The sequence below is a fragment of the Macaca nemestrina genome, chromosome 3, assembly GCF_043159975.1.
Source record: "Macaca nemestrina isolate mMacNem1 chromosome 3, mMacNem.hap1, whole genome shotgun sequence".
NCBI lineage: Eukaryota > Metazoa > Chordata > Mammalia > Primates > Cercopithecidae > Macaca > Macaca nemestrina.
The window spans coordinates 51,857,730-51,878,464 of record NC_092127.1 but is presented as its reverse complement, the minus strand read 5'-3'; the positions used below and the strand labels follow the sequence as shown (position 1 = coordinate 51,878,464).

General features: G+C 35.9%; 1 long non-coding RNA gene across 2 annotated transcripts in view; it reads right to left on the bottom strand.

The window, feature by feature from the left end:
• The window catches only part of LOC105493249 (uncharacterized), a 105,012-nt gene that overhangs the window by 6,374 nt on the left and 77,903 nt on the right, over nucleotides 1-20,735 (bottom strand). For both annotated transcript variants that reach the window (XR_011620520.1, XR_011620519.1), the window contains exons 4-5: nucleotides 17,327-17,410; nucleotides 8,067-8,181 (exon numbers count right to left, since the gene is read on the bottom strand). This is a non-coding gene — a long non-coding RNA (uncharacterized lncRNA). The remainder of the gene's footprint in view (nucleotides 1-8,066; nucleotides 8,182-17,326; nucleotides 17,411-20,735) is intronic.

Genomic DNA, 20,735 nt, shown 5'->3' with positions numbered 1-20,735 from the left:
TGCAGTGGTGCAATCAATTCATTGGAGCCTCGACCTCTAGGTCCCATGTGCAAGTGATCCTCCCACCTCAGCCTCCAAGTAGCTAGGACTACAGGCTCAGGCCACTATGCCTGGCTAATTTTTTTTTTTTTTTTAAGTTTTTGTAGAGATGGCAATCTCCCTATATTGTCCAGGTGGATCTTGAAATCCTGGACTCAAGCAATCCTCTCACCTTGGCCTCCCGAGGTGCTGGGATTATAGGTGTGAGCCACCACACCTGGTCAACATATTTTTAATAGGAATTTGAGAATGGAGAATAGGGAAAATAAAGACAAAGCAATATTTGGAAAAGTAATCATTGAAAAATTTCGGCAATAGTTAAAAATCAGTTCTTAATTTCTAAAATTACAATATATTAAAAGAAAAGTATTAAAATATAAATTTAAAAAAAGGAAATCCAAGATGAATTTAAAAATAAGAATTAGTAAAAGAATGTATATGTGGGTATATATAGATGTGTGTGTATATATGCGTGTGGTCATCTTATAGAGATGTATAGTTTTAGCACATGAAAAGAAACAAAAATAAAGCAAATAGGCTAACATTATTAGAATTCTACTACTCTTAATGTACTCTAGTATGACCATGTTAATATTAAAAGTTCATTTTGACAAATGATACTATAAACAGGATTAGACCATAGACTGAAAGAATGGATTAGAGCACAAATATGTAAAGAAATTTTCTAGGTCAACATGAAAAAGGCAGCAATCTAACAGAAAGTATTAAAAGGATATGATTAGGCAATTCACAGAAGACAAAAATTTGAATGGTTATCATCTTATGAAAGGATTTCCTACCAATCAGAAAAATAAAAATAAATTTTTAAAAGATGGCAAGCATTTGAAAAATCTCATATATTGCGTTTCTGTAACTGAGTAAATAAATATGTCATATCAATTGAAACTAAAGCATACACCTTATGAGGTAGGAATTATATTTCAGTTGCCATATTGTTTGCAATAGTTACATGTAGGACAGATAAGTGATGTATTATTGTTACAAATGGATTAGTATATAGTGTTAAAATCTACGCTGTATGAAATGTTAACAATAATGAGGCAATAACGTTGTCTGGAAAGAAAATATTATTAAAATTTTTAAAAGCATTTAAAAATAATTTCCTGCAGGTAAATTTTCAGATGATTTTAGGATAAAACAGAGAGGATTCATTATAAACTTGCTTATTTTTTGGGGTTATGAAGTATTATTAATTTTAGACATCAATAGGAAAATAAAATTATTAATTTTTTGAGTAACCACTCAGAATAGAAATAGACGTAGAAGTTTAAATTCATCAAGGAACAAAAGACATTAATCTAAATCAAGTCAGAAAATGTCAAGAAAAAAATGAAAAAAGTCATAAGCAAAAAATGAATGAATGAATAAAATGCAAGATTAAGAACACAGTATATGAGACAATTTTTAAGATCTTAAATCATTTACTAAAAAGAAACAATGACATAAGACACTTCCATTTAAGTTAAGCATAGAAAATAACTATCGATGTTGAGCACCTTACCTTGGTAGATTTAGGCTGAGATGACAAAATTTTGATGTAGTAGAAAGACAATTGAGTTCTTTTTCCTGGCTCTGAAACTTATTTATTCCATACGTGAAATTGAAGGAATACATTTAACGTGTATGAATGTCTGTTTTTAAATGCAAATGTGGGGTAATGAGAACAGTTTTTCCTTAGTGCTTAGGATGAATTTCCAATTGCCCATCATCACATGCAAGGACTTTCATGAGGCTTCTCTAGCCTCATCTCCAACATTTTTCTTCTCAGGACAACTTTGTTTCAGCTCAAAAGACTATTTGCAGTCCCCCCACGGATTCTCCACTGTTCAAAACCTGTCCTCTTCAGAAGTTGCTATGTCCACTCAAGTCTTTTAAGGGAAACTACACTGCTGAAAAACCTACTGAAGAAGGAAAACCTAGGATATCCCTTGGAAAAGTGGCAACTGATTTTACCAGATGGTGGTATCTAAGTCAGCAAATCTGGTAGCATCTTGCACAGAAAATCATGAGTAAGAGGAAAAATGGTAATATGCTGGGTTATTCACATATGAATTTGGAATTATTTCTTCGGAATTTGAGAAGAAAATTGTGAAGATAACCAATCACGTATAGCAGAAATAGAAACAAGAAAATAGATCATAAAGAGCAGAGACCAAGAGTAGAGGATGATCATATTAATAAAACTAAAATAAGGAAAGCATTACTTTCTTTTCATACATTAAATAAATGAAGACAATTGTACTCTATTATACCTGTTAACAAAAGACCATGAGATCTTTGGAGGAAAAAGGAGAACTTTACTTTTTTAAAACAGTCTGCAGATTGGGGAGACACAGCCTTTGGTGCCAACTCTGGGATTGGGGGTTGGAAAGTTAGAGATTAAAAGGCAAAAGTTGCAGGAAGAGTCCGGGGAGTGTGAAACAGAGTCATAATCGGATGGCATTTAAGATCCAAATCACCACTCTCTCTTAGTTGGCTGGTTCCAGGTGGCTGGTGGTTGGTTGGCTTGTGCAGTGTGGTTCTTTTATAGTCAGTTAGGGACTTCTCAGCTGCAGTTGTTTCCAGGAACTGTTATTTTACTTAGTTGTAGAAAAACAGGTTTTGCAACACTTTCTAAGGACACAGAGGGAGTGACTGCTCCCTCACCCTGCCATGGGCTCTGGTGTCTGCTTTTACTTTTGAGCCACAGAGTCTGGGAGCATAATTGTCTAATAACTGGTAGCATAATTTAGACTTACCATATTGAAAACAGGTGGTTTTTAAACTCTAATTTGAAAAAAAAAAATGTTATAGATAACATAAAACATGATTTCCAGGCTAAATTTTTGTTACTCTTTTTCTTTTGAATGAATGTTTTAAAGTTAATAAGTTCACATTTAGTTGAAAATTTTCTTAAACTGGAGAAATTAGGAATCCTATTTACCTAAAAGTAAAGCCGCTAAAATGTTTCTCCACATTCTCTGGTGTAATTCTCTTGCGTGTTGTTCTTCAAGTTTCAAACATGCATAGTACAAACTGAGATTTACCTCCACTAACAAATTTTTTTCCTCAATTTTTGCCTAAAAGTTCATTCTGTCATTTCCTAGTAAAGTAAATAATGGAAATTTGATTCAGCATACATGTAACTTTTGAGTGAGTTTTTGTTGTTGTTATTAAAATAATGGAGTACAAGAAGTATGAATTAGCAATATAAATAAGATAAAATAATTTTTTAAGAGTAGGACCATATTTTTTATGTACTTGTCCCCCGCATCCCCACAAAAAATTAGGTATTAACATAATTAAAGTTTTTCTTTGGCACTAACAGCTTCTACAAACAAGGAATACCGAAGGGATTCAATCAGCTAGTATTTTTTGATGCATATTTACTTCTGAATTAGTTATGCTAGCTTTTCTCTAAGTCAAAAGTGGCTGGCATAGCAGTAACAGCAGTGGTGGATGGAGATGGGGAATGAGGAGATATTGACCAGATAATTCTGAGCAGATTCCATTCCCATGGCTATGAAAATAGAAAGCAAAAAAGGCAGGAAGCAGCAGTGAATGCAACAGTTAAAATGCCCTTGCTTTGAAGAGGAGAGGGGGAAGGGTGGAGGGAAAGAAATAAGCAACCAAAGACAGGTCATGTAAACCATGAGCCAGGAAGTAAATTCTTTAAAATGATGCTTGCCAGAAGCTAAATTCTTGTAAATGTGGGCCTTTTTTTCCCCCCAATGCTATTACTATTGGAATGAGGAATACTTGGGGACCGGATGAGGAAAAGGTCAGAAGTCACTAAATTGTAATTTTATGAAGAATGTAATTGCTCTGCTTTAGTTTTAACATTAAAATCCATAAGCCCAGGAAAAACAATTCTCCTTCTCATGAACTACCCTTTCCAACATTTCTAGAAGATTTATGTTATATGAGAAAAGACTCTCATCCTAAAGTATTGGTTTATATTTTCAAAATCTGTTTTTAGTTTGGAGTTTCTGGGAGGAGGTAGGAGCAGGCTGTGGAGGAGGGAGGAAGTTGTTAGTCTAGAATGGTTGCTGCTTGGGTGGAAGTTGGATGAATCTAAATGACTTAATAATTTCAATTCTCTGGAGTTGGTCTGTTTCTTATCTCCATGTCTAAGGGAAAAGTAATTTTTGGCTAGTAGGCATAAAAATTTTTCAATTATTGAGACATCAAATACTGCTAATCCAGAGTTAAAGGTTAGCTTCAACGCATTAAAGATGAGATTTAAAAGTACAGGTTTCTACTGTAGTACATATATTCATACATAGAATATTGATATTCTTTTCAGCAATAAAAATCATACTTAAGGAATATTGCTACAACAGCCTTTGGTGTTAAGAAGCAATTAACGAAATAGATAGCAGTTTTTGTTTGTTTTTTGCCATTGCCATAAACCAGTAAATCATGAGCATGCAATTCCAGATAGTTACCACCATTAAACAAGTGGCTTGAATAGAATGATATTAAAAATATTTGAAGTAGTAAACACTTTGGGGGAAAAAAATGGAGAAGAGAAATATCTTTAAAAAAAAAAAATTATCCTCAGATATGTCTCACTGCATGAACTTCAATTCAGTGAAAATATGCGCCTGCAAAAGTTGCACAAAATCTTGATGTTACTCTTACCATACAACCGTACCTTCACTTTTAAATTTCCTTAGTGTGACTGATTTTCCCCTTTAGATAAAATATGTTTAAATTTCAGGCACAGACAAATAGCCATATAAACATCTATCTGTGTGTTCATAAGGAAAAGTAACTGCTCAAAGGATTATTAACATCATTATAAAAGAAAATATTTGTTTAACGATATTGATTCTTCCTATCCATGAGCATGGAATGTTCTTCCATTTGTTTGTGTCCTCTTTTATTTCACTGAGCAGTGGTTTGTAGTTCTCCTTGAAGAGGTCCTTCATATCCCTTGTAAGTTGGATTCCTACTGCCCAAGGTAATTTATAGATTCAACGCCATCCCCATCAAGCTACGATGACTTTCTTCACAGAATTGAAAAAACTACTTTAAAGTTCATATGGAAACAAAAAAGAGCCCACATTGCCAAGACAATCCTAAGCAAAAAGAACAAAGCTGGAGGCATCATGCTACCTGACTTCAAACTATACTACAAGGCTACAGTAACCAAAACAGCTTGGTACTGGTACCAAAACAGAGAAATAGACAAATGGAACAGAACAGAGCCCTCAAAAATAATACCACACATGTACAACCATCTGATCTTTGACAAATCTGACAAAAACAAGAAATGGGGAAAGGATTCCCTATTTAATAAACGGTGCTGGGAAAACTGGCTAGCCGTACGTAGAAAGCTGAAACTGGATCCCTTCCTTATACCTTATACAAAAATTAATTCAAGATGGATTAAAGACTTAAATGTTAGTCCTAAAACCATAAAAACCCTAGAAGGAAACCTAGGCAATATCATTCAGGACACAGGCATGGGCAAGGACTTCATGTCTAAAACACCAAAAGCAATGGCAACAAAAGCCAAAATTGACAAATGGGATCTAATTAAACTAAAGAGCTTCTGCACAGCAAAAGAAACTACCATCAGAGTGAACAGGCAACCTACAGAATGGGAGAAAATTTTTACAATCTACCCATCTGATAAAGGGCTAATATCCAGAATCAACAAATAACTCAAACAAATTTACAAGAAAAAGATCAAAGAACCCCATCAAAAGGTGGACAAAGGATATGAACAGACACTTCTCAAAAGAAGACATTCATACAGCCAACAGACACATGAAAAAGTGCTCATCATCACTGGCCATCAGACAAATGCAAATCAAAACCACAATGAGATACCATCTCACACCAGCTAGAATGGCGAACATTAAAATGTCAGGAAACAACAGGTGCTGGAGAGGATGTGGAGAAATATGAACACTTTTACACTGTTGGTGGGACTGTAACCTAGTTCAACCATTGTGGAAGACAGTGTGGCGAATCCTCAAGGATCTAGAACTAGAAATACCATTTAACCCAGTCATCCTATTACTGGACATAAACCCAAAGGATTATAAATCATGCTGCTATAAAGACACATGCACATGTATGTTTATTGTGGCACTATTCACAATAGCAAAGACTTGGAGCCAACCCAAATGTCCATCAGTGACAGACTGGATTAAGAAAATGTGGCACATATATACCATGGAATACTATGCAGTCATGAAAAAGGATGAGTTCATGTTCTCTGTAGAGACATGGATGAAGCTTGAAACCATTGTTCTGAGCAAACTTTCACAAGGACAGAAAACCAAACACCACATGTTCTCACTCATAGGTGGAAATTGAACAATGAGAACACCTGGACACAGGAAGGGGAACATCACACACCGGGGCCTGGCGTGGGGTGGAGAGAGGGGATAGGGATAGCATTAGGAGATATACCTAATGTAAATGACGAGTTAATGGGGGCAGCACACCAACATGGCACATGTATACATATGTAACAAACCTGCATGTTGTGCACATGTACCCTAGAACTTAAAGTATAATAGTAAAAAATAAATAAAATAAAATTTTAAAAAACTCAAAAAAAAAAAGAAAATACTTGTTTCTTCTTTTGGATTTAAAATGAGTTTAAAGGTTTTATGTGGAAATACATCATCAAAGGGATAAATGCTAGATTTTTAAAAAGTATTTAAAGACCCTGTCATGTTGGACCCCTACTGACTCCACTAGGAATGACCCTGTCTCTGAGAGGCCAAAAAAGAGACCCAGAGCCTGCAAATTAGATGTCAAGTTTATTGAAGACTTACGTATGGGATGGTCCAGTGGTAGTGGGCTGGACAGGACAGATGCTACCCTTTGTAAAAGCGTGTGGTCTATACGGCAATTTTCACTTTGCACACTCCACGTAGCAACCCCCATTTAACCCCAAACAAAGGGCTTCAATCCCCTGTATGGTCTGCATTCCAAGGGATAGGCCAATGGATCAGATGTCCTTCATAGATAAGGAATGAATCTCCAGTTGGCTACCCCCAGGTTTCTTGCTTGGAACTCCAAACATACATTCTCCTTAGAATGTAGGGTCAGCCTCAGGGTATGGTTAAGTTATTGCTGTCAGGAGCATCTGCCATACACACCCAGAGGACATTTGCCTCTCCTCATAGATTAGCAATAGATTCTATATTTTCATATTCAGTAGTATCACTTTTAAAGCTAAAGGTCTCTTTCCAATACACTAAACTGCTCAACAATTTTTGAACAATTTTGAGTAATCCAAGGCTTAACGAGCTATTATGGTTAATAAATTGCATCTCACCTAGGTTTTTGATCAGAATATTCAGACAGCTTCTAGCAAAGAGTTAAGGTAAAACATGGTAAATAATTTCTTTTTCAAAACATAGACACAACTTTACTTAGTATCTTTGAAATAGTGAGCATTAGTTTATAATTTCACAATACATTTCATTGAAAGAATTGTATAAGGTCTTCAATACTCTCAACTATGGAGTTATACAGGAATGATTTTTACTCTATATTTAATAACAGCACTTTCTTTTAATACGACATCCCAATGGAAACCACCAGTATGTGAATTACAGAAAATAAAAGTTAATTAAACAAGTAGTGACACTGACCTCATTAAGATACCTGGGTATTTATCAGAGAAAGTGATACCTCAGTGAGTTTATCAAAACACAGAACAGAGATAGCATCACCTTAATTGAATTCAAGTAACAGTGAAGGGAAAATTTCATTAGGTATTCTGTATGAGAAAGCTAGATGGTAGAAACAGGATTAGATTCAGGCACTACACCAAATAGTATGAAAGTTGTTTGAATTCAAAACAAGATTATATTATTAGAAGATGTGAGTTATCATAATGTATTACTTATGTGAAAGTAAGTGTTTCCTCAGTATTCTCCGGGGTGTTTACCTCACCTGAACATCTCCATAGTGGATGTAAAAATAGCCTGTCAATGGTTAAATCAGACTGAGAAATAGCAGTCCTGACTTCTCCGGCTTGTTTTCCAAATTACCTTGGTGCACAAGGGAATGAAGCTTGCTTTTAACTCAGTGACTGCACAGCAAACATATTCCTCATGGAAAACACGTGTAGGAGGTCATATTTCCTCATCTCAGCTTGTGTCAGTCCTTTTAGAAAAACAGAAGAAAATGAAAGCAATTATTTCACCTTAGCTAATTTGTGAGTTTCTCTATACATCTTGTGTTTCAAATATTTTTGTGAGGAATAAATTTACCAACACAGTTTGAAGTGTGTGGTTGCTGTATGTGTGACTTATGATGTAGCATGGGAATCCCCTATCTTTCAGTAAATAGCACAAATTCCCATTTTCCTATTTTAAATAAATTAAAAATGAAAATGTATTTGTTTTGTTTTGTTTTTTAAGTCTGGTCTTTGGAACTGGATCCATTATTGAACAGGTTAGGGAAAAAATCTTACTGATTGAAAACCCTGCAATTGCAACTATTCTATTTTTCAACTAAGCAAATTTCAGAGCCCTCTACAAAAGATATCCTACTATATCAACCCTTCTTGCCTCTCTACCCATCTGTTCTTCTCTTTTAAAATTTTATGTCATTTTACTTACTGTGTCGCTATCGTGTGAGAAATGCCAGGTTAAACCTTGTTTAATAAAGAATGCTAAAATAGAGACCTTGGTCTGTTGGAATTTATACTATAAATAGGGAAATAAGTATACATGCATGAAAAAAGAAATTAATAATTTTTGAGCACCTATTATATTTTACACACATTTGCACATAAACTACATGAACTTGAGCATTGTAAAATTGTTTGGGGCTCTAAGTGCTACTAAGGTACCTGTCTTGAACATAAGGACAATAAAGTTTAAAGAGCCCCAAGATCATATTACTAATAAATGCTGGACCTAGGTTTTGAACCAGGGTATTTGATCTTCAAACCATAGTTCTTTGTTCTATACCAAAGCCCTCTCCTCTGCTACTCTTTTCCCCACTTAATTCCTTGGCTACATTTTTCATATTCTATCTATTCATTCCTTAATGAGGAAATACTCAGACTTCACAAGAACTGGTTGTAGCGTCCCCAGTAACATCTGGGGAATAAAAGGGGTTGATTTTCACATAGCACATAACAAATAGAGATAGAGTCCCTGTGGGTCAAAATGAAGCTGAAAGGACATGGCCTTCAAATAAATTGCATGTAACTTTAATCTGCACTAGAACATCAACCCTTCTTATCTTTTAAGACTTAGCTCAAGTGGCCTTTCTTTGAGCTATAATTAAGGATAGGTGAAATTGAAGATAACCAAGGATTCAAACTCTTATTATTATCAATTCAGTGTTGTATTGTTATTTAGATAGTACATTATGTAATAATGCATGGCTGAAATGAATATTCAGTAAGACAAGAAGGTTAGAATGCTCTGTGGGGAAACAAGAGCTCCAAATGTAAATACTATGCAGAGAGGAAACAAGAGCTCCAAATGTAAATACTATGATGCAGTGGTAGCATCCAACCTTCCAGATGACTAAAGGATCTGATTTTATCAAGATAAAATATCATTTGTGTTGTTTATCAGTCCTATTTGATATTAAACTCATTTTAGTGAAATTGCTTGGACTTGAAGTCACAAGATATGGGTGGTTTTCTTTTTATGTCACGTATGCGATTTAGGACAAGATACTTTAATCACAGCTGATCTCAGGTTCTGTGGCTGAAATACACATCTTAAAAGTTAACACAAGAATTAGGCCGGGCAAGGTGGCTCACGCCTGTAATCCTATCACTTTGGGAGGCCGAGGCAGGCTGATCACTTGAGGCCAGAAGATCAAGACCAGCCTGGCCAACATGGCAAAACCTTGTCTCTACTAAAAACACAAAAATTAGATGGTGTGATGGCACACCCCTGTAATGCCAGCTCCTTGGGTGGCTGAGGCACAAGAATCTCTTGAATCTGGGAGGCAGAAGTGGCAATGAGTTGAGATCACACCACGCCACTTCAGCCTGGGTGATGGAGTGAGACAACGTCAAGAACAAAACCAAACCAAAACAAATTAATACAAGTGTTAAATGACAGAGGGTCAATAAAAACACCCAGCTTAATGCCTTGTACACAGAGCTTAGTATATGTCACATGATACCAGGGTGCGTTGCTCCAATAACAAGACCTTGGAGCTTAGTCTTTTGGCCATCTTTGAAATATATTACTGGTCATTTGCCTGGGTTAGATTGTGGCTACTTAGTTTAGTGAGTGAAACAAAAACTATCACAAAAAGAGAGAAAAGAGGAACCACACATAAACTGTCAACATCTGCTTTAAAAAAAAAAAAACAACACCGTGGGCCGGCCACAGTGGCTCACGCCTGTAATCCCAGCACTTTGGGAGGCCGAGGTGGGCGGATCACAAGGTCAGGAGATCCAGACCACGGTGAAACCCCGTCTCTACTAAAAATACAAAAAAAATTAGCCAGGCGCGATGGCGGGTGCCTGTAGTCCCAGCTACTCGGGAGGCTGAGGCAGGAGAATGGCATGAACCCAGTAGGCGGAGCTTGCAGTGAGCCGAGATCGTGCCACTGCACTCCAGCCTGGGGACAGAGCAAGACTCCGTCTCAAAAAAAAAAAAAAAAAACAAACAAACAAACAAAAAAAAACACCGTGAAGCTTTAGGGTGCTAAAAAATAACAGCAGTACTTAGAATAATTCCCCAAGGCAAGACGCAGTGGCTCACACCTCTAATTCCAGCACTTTGGGAGGCTGAGGCGGGTGGATCACCTGAGGTCGGGAGTTCAATACCAACTTGACCAACATGGAAAAACCCCGTCACTACTAAAAATACAAAATTTGCTGGTCGTGGTGGTGCACGCCTGTAATCCTAGGTACTCGGGAGGCTGAGGCAGGAGAATAGCTTGAACCCAGAAGGTGGAGGTTGTAGTGAGCCGAGATCACCCCAAGGCACTCCAGCCTGGGCCGCAAGAGCAAAACTCTGTCTCAAACAAACAAACAAGCAAACAAAAACAAACAAACCAAAAAAACAACAAAAAAAGAATAATTTGACAAGCAGATAAAAACAGTGGATATATTAAGCAAAATCGAGATGATAACTACAAGCATAAAGAGCAAACGTATAAAGAAAGGATCCATCTAAGAATGGGGTCTGCAATCTGAAGTCAGCATCCACATTGTTATTAGCAATAATTGCCACCAGTTCATACATTTATTTCAGGTCTTCTGCTTAACAACATGCTGGGGACGGAAAGTCGGTGCTTCGCACCATTCGGATCTTGAAGCCCTACCCACAACTTGATAATATTTGGAGATGAAGCCTTTGGGAAGGAATTAGGTTTAGATGAGGTTAGGAGGCTGGGGTCCCCATGATGATATTAGTATTCTTATAAGAAGAGGGAGAGACCAAAGCTCTCTCTTTCTCTTTCTATCACATGATCATACAATAAAAAGACTGCCATCTGCAAGCCAAGAAGAGGGCCTTCACCAAGAAGCAAATCTGCTAGCACTTTTATCATGGACTTCCTAGGCTCCAGAACTAGGAGAAAGAGTTGACTCTTATTTAAGCCATCCAGTCTACGGTATTTTGTTATAACAGCCTGAGGCACAACGGAAGAGTTCATTTAAAACCACACCTTCCCTCAACATCTCATCAACTGGCCAAAGTGTCTGAGTTCAACAACAAGTTAGTGCTCATTTCTGTGAAATAGATTTCAATCATTTTTTAAAAACAAAGACATCAAGTTGTAGATATTAGACAAATCTTAGGTTTGGATGAGGAAAATCTGTCCATATATGTTATTAAGTAGAGACTGTGTATTTTGAGACTCATTTGGGAAGAAACATAGTAATCAAGGTGCCAGATGTCACTGTTACTAGTTCTCTCTTTTTTTGTTGCTGTGCTTAAAGGTATAAAAAGCAAGTTATGTAAATTTGAATTGAAATATTATGAACTTTTACATTTTAAAAGGAGAAACATGGCTAAAAGTGATTTCTGTATCTCTAACTTTTAGGAATCATTCAATATTTTATTAGATTAATACTGATAATAATTACACTCTTGTGATCATTTTATATATGCCAGAACATATCTCAGAGGCATTTATATCACCATAACCATAATGAATTGAGATAGATGTTAAAATTCTCATATAACAGATGAAGAAACAGAGTCTCAGTAACGAAGCATGTTTACTAAGCAATCGTGGTAACTAAACATTTGAGTTGGGACACTACTGACTCCAGGCCCCATGCTCTCCAAGTTTAAAAAATAACTTCTGATGGTTGTACTTGATTATGGTGATTTCAAATAAGCTTCTTTCCATATTTTGGGTAATTTCTCACCGGAAAACTTTCACAGCAAGTTCTTGTGATACATGTTGATCATAAAAGAAAAGAATTAAGCATAAAAAATAGGTGGTTAGAAACTTTGTCTACTTCTAAACAGAGGAATATTATCTTCTCACCATTTATTAAATGCACATAATATACTAAATGTTTTTTGTTATAAGAGTAACAGATGTGTTTTATTTCTATGTTTTTCATTTAACTTGCCATTTTTTTTTTTTTTTTAATTTTAATTGAGATGGAGTTTCACTCTTGTTGCCCAGGCTGGAGGGCAATGGTGTGACCTGGGCTCACTGCAACCTACGCCTTTCAGGTTCGAGCGATTCTCCTGTTTTGGCCTCCCGAGTAGCTGGGATTACAGGCATGCGCCACCACGCCCAGCTAATTTTGTATTTTTAGTAGAGACGGGGTTTCTCCATGTTGGTCAGGCTGGTCTCGAACTCCTGACCTCAGGTGATCTGGCCACCTCGGCCTCCCAAAGTGCTGGGATTACAGGCATGAGCCACTGCACCCGGCTAACTTGACTTTTTAAAGTGGTAATAGCCAAATTTAGGTTGCTACTTTTATTTATCTATTATCAGTTACTTTTTTCTTTATAGGGTATTAATATTTTTTTATTTTTTTCTCCATTATTAGTAGTTTTCCTTTTGTCTCAGCATCAGTTCAGTTTGGGAAGCACTGTCTAGTAGCTCCTGGCATACAACATATATCAATTCTTCAATATTTGGAAATGGTTGAGAAAAAGAGTAGTAAATGTACAATATATTTTGATAAATCACATATATTTAGACAGAAAGAAAACAAAACCACTTATTTCTCTCCAGGTGATCTATTTCTGACAGTAACTTGACACGGTAACTACAATTTAGACTTCACAAAAAGACATATCGTGCATTTTCAATAACTCCAATTGCCTCATGCTGCCACTCTACAGGAAGAAATATTTTTCTTTTCTTTTCTTCTTTTCTCTTCTCTCCTTTTCACTTTTCTAATTTGGAAGTTAGAAAGTTAAATGTGCTATGGAAATAATATAATAAGGAAGGGGGAAAAATGTAGGTTTGGGGAGGGTAAACATTTTAAATGGAGAGTCAGGTAAGGTCTCACCAAGAAGATGGCATGTAAGAAAAACCTTGCAGGAAGTGAGTAAATCTTGGGAAACAGCATATACCAGACAGAGAGAAAAGCTGGTATAAAAGTATTGAGGCAGGAGTGTTATTAGTGCCTTCGCAGACTAGGAAGGAAGCCAGTATGGCTGAAACAAAGTTAAAGATGTAATGGGTGGCCAGATTGCTCACAGGTTTTTATACACATAAGGACATAAAATTACATAAAAAGTATGACAAGGGTTACCCTGGCTGCTTTATTGAGAGTATAGTATAAGAGCAAGAATAGAATCAGGAAGACCAATAAGCAAATATTAAAATAATTCAACAAAGAAACAATGGCGACTTGGCCCAAAATAATAGCAATGGAAGTGGTTAAAGCATTGGATTTTGAATGCATTAAAATCAACAGCGATTGTGGATATTTTGGACATATGTTATGAAAGAAAGAAAAAAATTAATGATTTCAAGAATTTTCAACCGGGTGCAGTGGCTCATGCCTGTCATCTCAGCTCTTTGGGAGGCCGAAGTGGGCGGATCACTTGAGTTCAGGAGTTCGAGACCAGCCTGGCCAACATGGTGAAACCCCATCTCTACTAAAAATACAAAAATTAGCTGGGTGTGGTGGCAGGCGCCTATAATCCCAACTACTGGGGAGGCTGAGGCAGGAGAATTGCTTTTACCTGGAAGGCAGAGGCTGCAGTGAACCGAGACTGCGCCACTGCACTCCAGCCTGGGTGACAGAGTGAGACTCCATCTCAAAAAAAGAAAAAAAAAAAAAAAGAATTTTAGTCTGAGGGACAAACATTATAGAATTGTTATTAATTGAGGTGGGGAAGTCTACAGGAAAAGCAAGTTTATTTGGTGCAGATCAAGGATTTAGTTCTGGATATGCTAATTTAAGAGGTCCATCAGACAAACACAAGAATATGTTAGGGCAGCAGCTAGAAATACATGGATACAGTTCAGGCAATGTGAATGTGGGTGTTGTCGTCATATAGATGGTATGTAAAGTCATGAGATTAGGCAAGATCTTCAAAGCAGTAAGTGTAGCTAGAGACAAAAAGAAATCCAGGCCGGGCACAGTGGTTCATGCCTGTAATCCCAGCACTTTGGGAGGCCGACATGGGCAGATCACCTGACATCGGGAGTTCGAGACCAGCCTGACCAACATGGAGAAACCGTCTCTCTACTAAAAATACAAATTTAGCCAGGTGTGGTGGCACATGCCTGTAATCCCAGTTACTAGGGAGGCTGAGGCAGGAGAATCGCTTGAACCTGGGAGGTGGAGATTGCGATGAGCCGAGATAGTGTCATTGCACTCCAGCCTGGGCAACAAGAGCGAAACTCCATCTCAAAAAAAAAAAAAAAAAAAAAAAGAAATCCAAAGTTCAAGCACTGGTAGCCTCCAACTACAAGGTAGTTTAGGAAAAATCAACAGTATAAACTGAGAAGTAATTGCCAATGAGCAAGTGTGAAATTAGTAGAGTGTCATATAATGGATGCCAAGAGAAAAACAGAATTCAAGCAAACAAGGCTATAGACTTTATAATAAGTTGGATAATTATATCTGAAATAAATACATCATAACTTATCTCACCCTGTTATTTAAGGACGTTTAACTATGTTTGTGTAATAATAATTAATATTTTCGTATAACATTATCTTATCATTACACATTAGGTCAGGATTACATATGAAATATTGGGCAGCTGTGCTACTTTCTGTTTCATTGAAGAAATCAACAAAATCAAGCTATTCTTATATAAAAAGTGCTGTACTTCTGTCACTTTTGACTTATAAAACATGATCAATATGACAGTATATTGTATTCTTAATACATAGAAAACAGATGGAGGGAAAATCAGTTTTCTTGCCGTAATTAATATACACTTTTTTGAAAGTGCCACAGGGCATTTGCATTATGGATTCAGGCCACTGTATCTTTAAAATCTAAAAATCTGGGCACGGTGGCTCATAATTGTAATCCCAGAACTTTGGGAGGTTGAGGCTGGCGGATCACTTGAGGTCAGGAGTTTGAGGCCAGCCTGGACAACATTGCGAAAACCCGTCTCTACTAAAAATACAAAAATTAGCCAGACATGGGGGCTCATGGTTGTAATCCCAGCTACTCGGGAGGCTGAGGCAGGAGAATTGCTTGAGCCCTGGGGGAGGAGGTTGTAGTGACCTGAGATTACACCATTGCACTCCAGCCGGGGAGACTCAGCAAGACTCTGTCTCAAAATAAATAAATAAAATAAAATAAGATAAAAATCTAAAACCCTCACACACAAACCTATAAATTAGGAATGTTCATGAGCTTTATCAGGAAAGCACAGACTATGCCATGATAGGATATGGCAGACTCCTGAAAAGGTAGGCTCTCAAATCCTCAAAACATAATATGATGTTAATAGAACTACTTGGTATTTCATCTGATGATTAAGAAAAACACATGTGCATTTTAATTTTCTTACTGAAAGTGGCTCCACAAAGTGCTGACTATAATAAGTACTAAATATGCATAGAAACACAAATATGTCTGATTTTTTAACTATTATGATAAAATAAAAGAATGTAAGCCTTGACCATTAGGAATCATGGAAGTAATTTTCATGTTAATAACAAAAAATAAGGAACTGAAGTATAAGTGTTCCATTTCAAGCCCTATATTTGGAGAACCAGAGCCTGCCTCACAGGAAGCAGCCTGGTTGCCTGCCTGTGAAAAGTTTCACACGCCCTCCTTTTGCCCCCTTAACCCTCTCACTTCTTAGCCCCACCTTGCTCACTTGCCCCATTAACACTGAGCATAAATCAGTTTCATCTGCTGTCTCTTGCGTTTCTTTCTTCCCTTCCTCTTTCACTCTCTTTCTCTCCCTGTCTGTCTTTGTAAGTTGGTCTCCATTGCACCATATGGCAGCTGAGAGAAGGGGAAAGCAATTATCTGGCTCTGAACAAAAGGCGCTGTGGTGTCACAGCGGCCCATGAATGCATGAGACACGGTCATGTATAGAAGGGCCTCCAGCCCTGTCAGCGAGACTAAAAGGAAGGGTGATGGAGCTGCCTCCAGATAGGGAGAGGAACCAGTAAACTCTTCCTCAGTGTCTCTTTCCCTCCTCTCCTTCCCTCCATTTTCAGTGTTTTTCGTTTGCTTGTTTCTGTGCCCAAATCAGATTAGTTTATTAATGACAAAGTCAGAATGTGTGGCAGAACAATAAATTAAAGCAAGCTATCTTATTCACACACTTCTAAATAGCTCCAAACAACATATCAGTAATTACACAAGTATTTCAACATATAAGGGGAAAACTGATAAATTTCAAGGAGATGGTATCCTTTTAAAATATTTATTTATTTATTTTTATTGATATATCATAACTGTTCATATTTTGAGGTACCTGTCATATTTTGATACATGTATACAATGTGTAATGATTAAATCAGAGTAATTGAACTGTTCATCACCTCAAACATTTATCTTTTCTTTGTGCTGGGAACATTGCAATTTTTCTCTTTTAGCTACTTTGAAATACATAATAAATTATTGTTACCTATAATTTTCCTACTGTACTATCAAGCAGTAGCACTTGTTCCTTCTACCTGACTGTATTTTTGTGCCCAAAGACTATATTATTTTTCCCTTTCTTCTAAAGAAAAATTATACGTACTTACACAAATTAACTCTTGAAAAAAAATCTGGATAATACAAGAGGATACAGGCAGGACTGTGAGAATTCTCTGTGATGATAACAAGTTAACTGTAGTTTCTAAGATATGCCTTTTAACATTTATTAATGGTTATTATATTATTCAAGAAAAGGAGCACCTTCTCACTGTTTACCTTCTTCCCTATTTCTTTTTCTTCTTGTAGTTGTCACCCCTCTTCTATGCCTGGATATGCATGATTTGTTTCAGTGGCGAATTTCTGCAAAGCAGACACAACATTTTTATTAGTGAAGTTAACACCATGCTAGAAGAATAGTAAATTCAAGCTGTAAATCCACCAGCTTTCAGGAGACTCATTTATTCTGTTCCATATGAAATAAAAATCTACTACAGGGGAAGAGTTGAATATGACCATATACGTTTATGAAGGAACATTTTATACTTTACTGCTGTAGGCTACTACTGGCCTTAGGGGCTGATGTTGATTTTATTTGATTCAAAATAAAAGTACATAAAAAATAAAGCAGACATCCCCCACCACTCAATCGCCCACCCACCCACCCACCCAACAAGGTATCTTGGATCACAAAATGCCAGATCCCTGTGGTTATTTAAAGAAACCTGGGCAGGTTTCCAAATTACACGGAGGCAACAATAATAGTTCCTCATGAAATAAATCAATGGACATATGTAGAGTACTTCTACAATGCCATGTACTATTTTTTGCTTCAATCTTTAAGAAGAAAGTGAAGGTTATGTAGCTCAGTTCCACACATTGTCTATAAACAGGACTTCTCTTCAGGAACATTTTTATTATGAAGATACCCTCCCTCTCTTTTAGCTATAATGTTATTTAATGCTTTTCAACAATAAACGCAGCTTTTAAAAATTCACATACAATACTTTTTTTTGTACAATGCAGTCTGAGACTGACGGTTATCTGTCAGTTGACGAAAAAGTAAAATTTCATTGGCGTTTCAATTATATTTTTCATAAATTCTCTTTCATAATTACCATAAATGTTTGGTTTTACATGAAACATTCGTTAAAATAAACATTCACTAAATAAACAAAACCAAGAGCTAAGGGTGCCTGTGTTTAGCAAATATCAGGACTCTGCACGTTTCTACAGCAGTAAGAGTTATGTGGTACATCATCTGTCAGAAAGACTTGTGTAGAGAGAACCCTCTGTGGTACAAACAGAAAGCAGGAAACAAAGCAACTATTCAACCTTTTCTATTCACTGCACCCACATCTGTTTACATGGCCTCTGCTCAATCCTGAAAGGTTTTGTCCTCCTACCTCCATTTTATTTTACACAGCTCTGAGCGGCTGGCAGCTTGGAAGACTTTTCTTTCTTTCCTTCTTTTTTTTTTTTTTCCTTAAGAGCTAGGGATTCAAATCTGTTTCGTAAAACAGAAATTTGAAAAACAGGCTTACAGATAGCAGTTGGTCTCTTTTCTAGTCTATCCAGTTGGAGTTCTAATGAGGGATATAAACTCCAACATTCTCATTAATTTTTAAAATAAATTTAACAGACATAAGAAGCTTCTTCAGGAGGGTAGTAGATGGTACTATTTTCCCAGTTCTGCTCATTACTAAATGTCAGTTTGCTTTCTTTTGACAAAAAAAAAATTATGTTTTCTAATCTACTCTGTAAGTCAAATTTCTACTCTGTGAGAGAAATGCATGTGCTATCTAGAAGTAAAATATTTCAGAAATATCACTGTAAAAGATTCTATTTTTATGACACTTTACATTTTACAAAGTTATTTTACACAATTTAGGTCATCAGATCCTCAAAATGAAAAAAAAAAAAAAACTAAAAAAGGTAGAGCAGATGATTTTATTCCTAATTTTACAAAAGGAAAACTGAAGCTTTCCTTTAATAGCATGGGATTCCCTCTATACCACGATGAGTGTGTGGTTTTATGACACAAAAACCATATTTCCCTCTATGTGTTGTATACGTATGATAATGCTTTATTCACAATTTTATTCTAAAAATGACTTATGAGCATGATCATTTCTAATCCTTCTTGCATTTTTAAAGTTCTGTAATTCATGATCAGATACATGATGAATGAGGTATAAAAGAGAAAAGTTCAAAATAATTATGCTCATATGTTGAAAAATTGAAGTCTAAAAACTTTACATCTTTGGTATTCATACATAGAAGAATACTTATAAAGTATGATAAATATAAGTATTATCATACTTTATAAGTAAGATACTAAAGGTTAGACATCAAATGTATTTTCCCTACTTTTCTAAGATTTACTGGATTGCCTTGATGTAGTAACTCAGAGACAGAAGAGATCATAAGAAGACATTTAAATAATATAGTTACAAATCACATATACTGGATTCAATGCTGATTCTACTGGATCAGTAGAATCATATCTAACTGGATGACATTAACTCAACTTTGACAAGAAGAAATAGTAACAATCCAATGCCACCCAATTTCATTGAGAATTAAATCAACTAGTATTTGTGAAGAACAAGTGGTAAAGTGTACAAAACCACACCAATATCAGTGACCGCCATTAGCTTTTGTTGTTTCTATATTGTTAAACAATTAATTTCAACTGTACAAATGAAACTGAAATACTTGAACACTAAATAATAAAATCAGTAATAATAACAAGAGTAGCTTGCAGAAGAAATTCAAAAATATGCCACCTGCTGGTTTACGTGAAAGTGAAAGGGTGAATGAGAAAAAAAAATAAAAGTCCTTCACTATCCAATAATAGTAGTGCACAAGCTAGAGAGTCTGTATATAGATGCTCGACTACCATCCTCCTCATCCCATATTTTGGTAAATAAATCTTTTCTAAATGAAAGAATATTGGCTCAGAATGTTTTTTTTTTTTTTAAGGCATAGAGAGGCCAGAACTGGGTAATTTTAGAAATATTAGACATGGTATTTTGGCAAGAAGATTTTAAGGCATCTTTCAGTGAGAAACAGCAATGTGATATATTTCTTTATTTCTAATTTTTTAAATTATTTATTAGAACTGACATATAAATAACTTGTAATAAATTAGTATTCAACAATAGCACACTCTAGTTCATAAAATCTTGTAAAGTTGAAAATAGAAGACAAATCTTCAGCAGTCAAAAAATAGCTTATATGACAAAAAAAAGATACTTTTAAATCTGCTCATAGTCAGCCTGTGTATGTGAAAAAAGATACAAAACTAAACTATCAACTAAAAATCACATTATTTTCCATTCAGAAAAATATTATTTGAGGAAACATAAAATATAACCTAAAAAAAGTTAAAGGCATAAGAATAAGTGACTTTGATGGGGAATTGCATTAGTTGCCAAACTGGAATTCAAAACCATCTCTAAATTTTTAGAAGTTGAAAGAAAAAACAACAACAAAAATAATTGGTATTTCCTGAGCTTAAGGACTAGCTTCAGTAGGACATATGGTTTTGTTTTGAGACCTCTCATTTCTTCTGAAAATGTTACTATTTCTTAGGCATCTTCATTTAAGGGAGTAGGTTTAATAACTAATTAAACCAGAGTTAGTTCACCTGATTTTGATTTCATCTTATTTTTTGGCATTTACA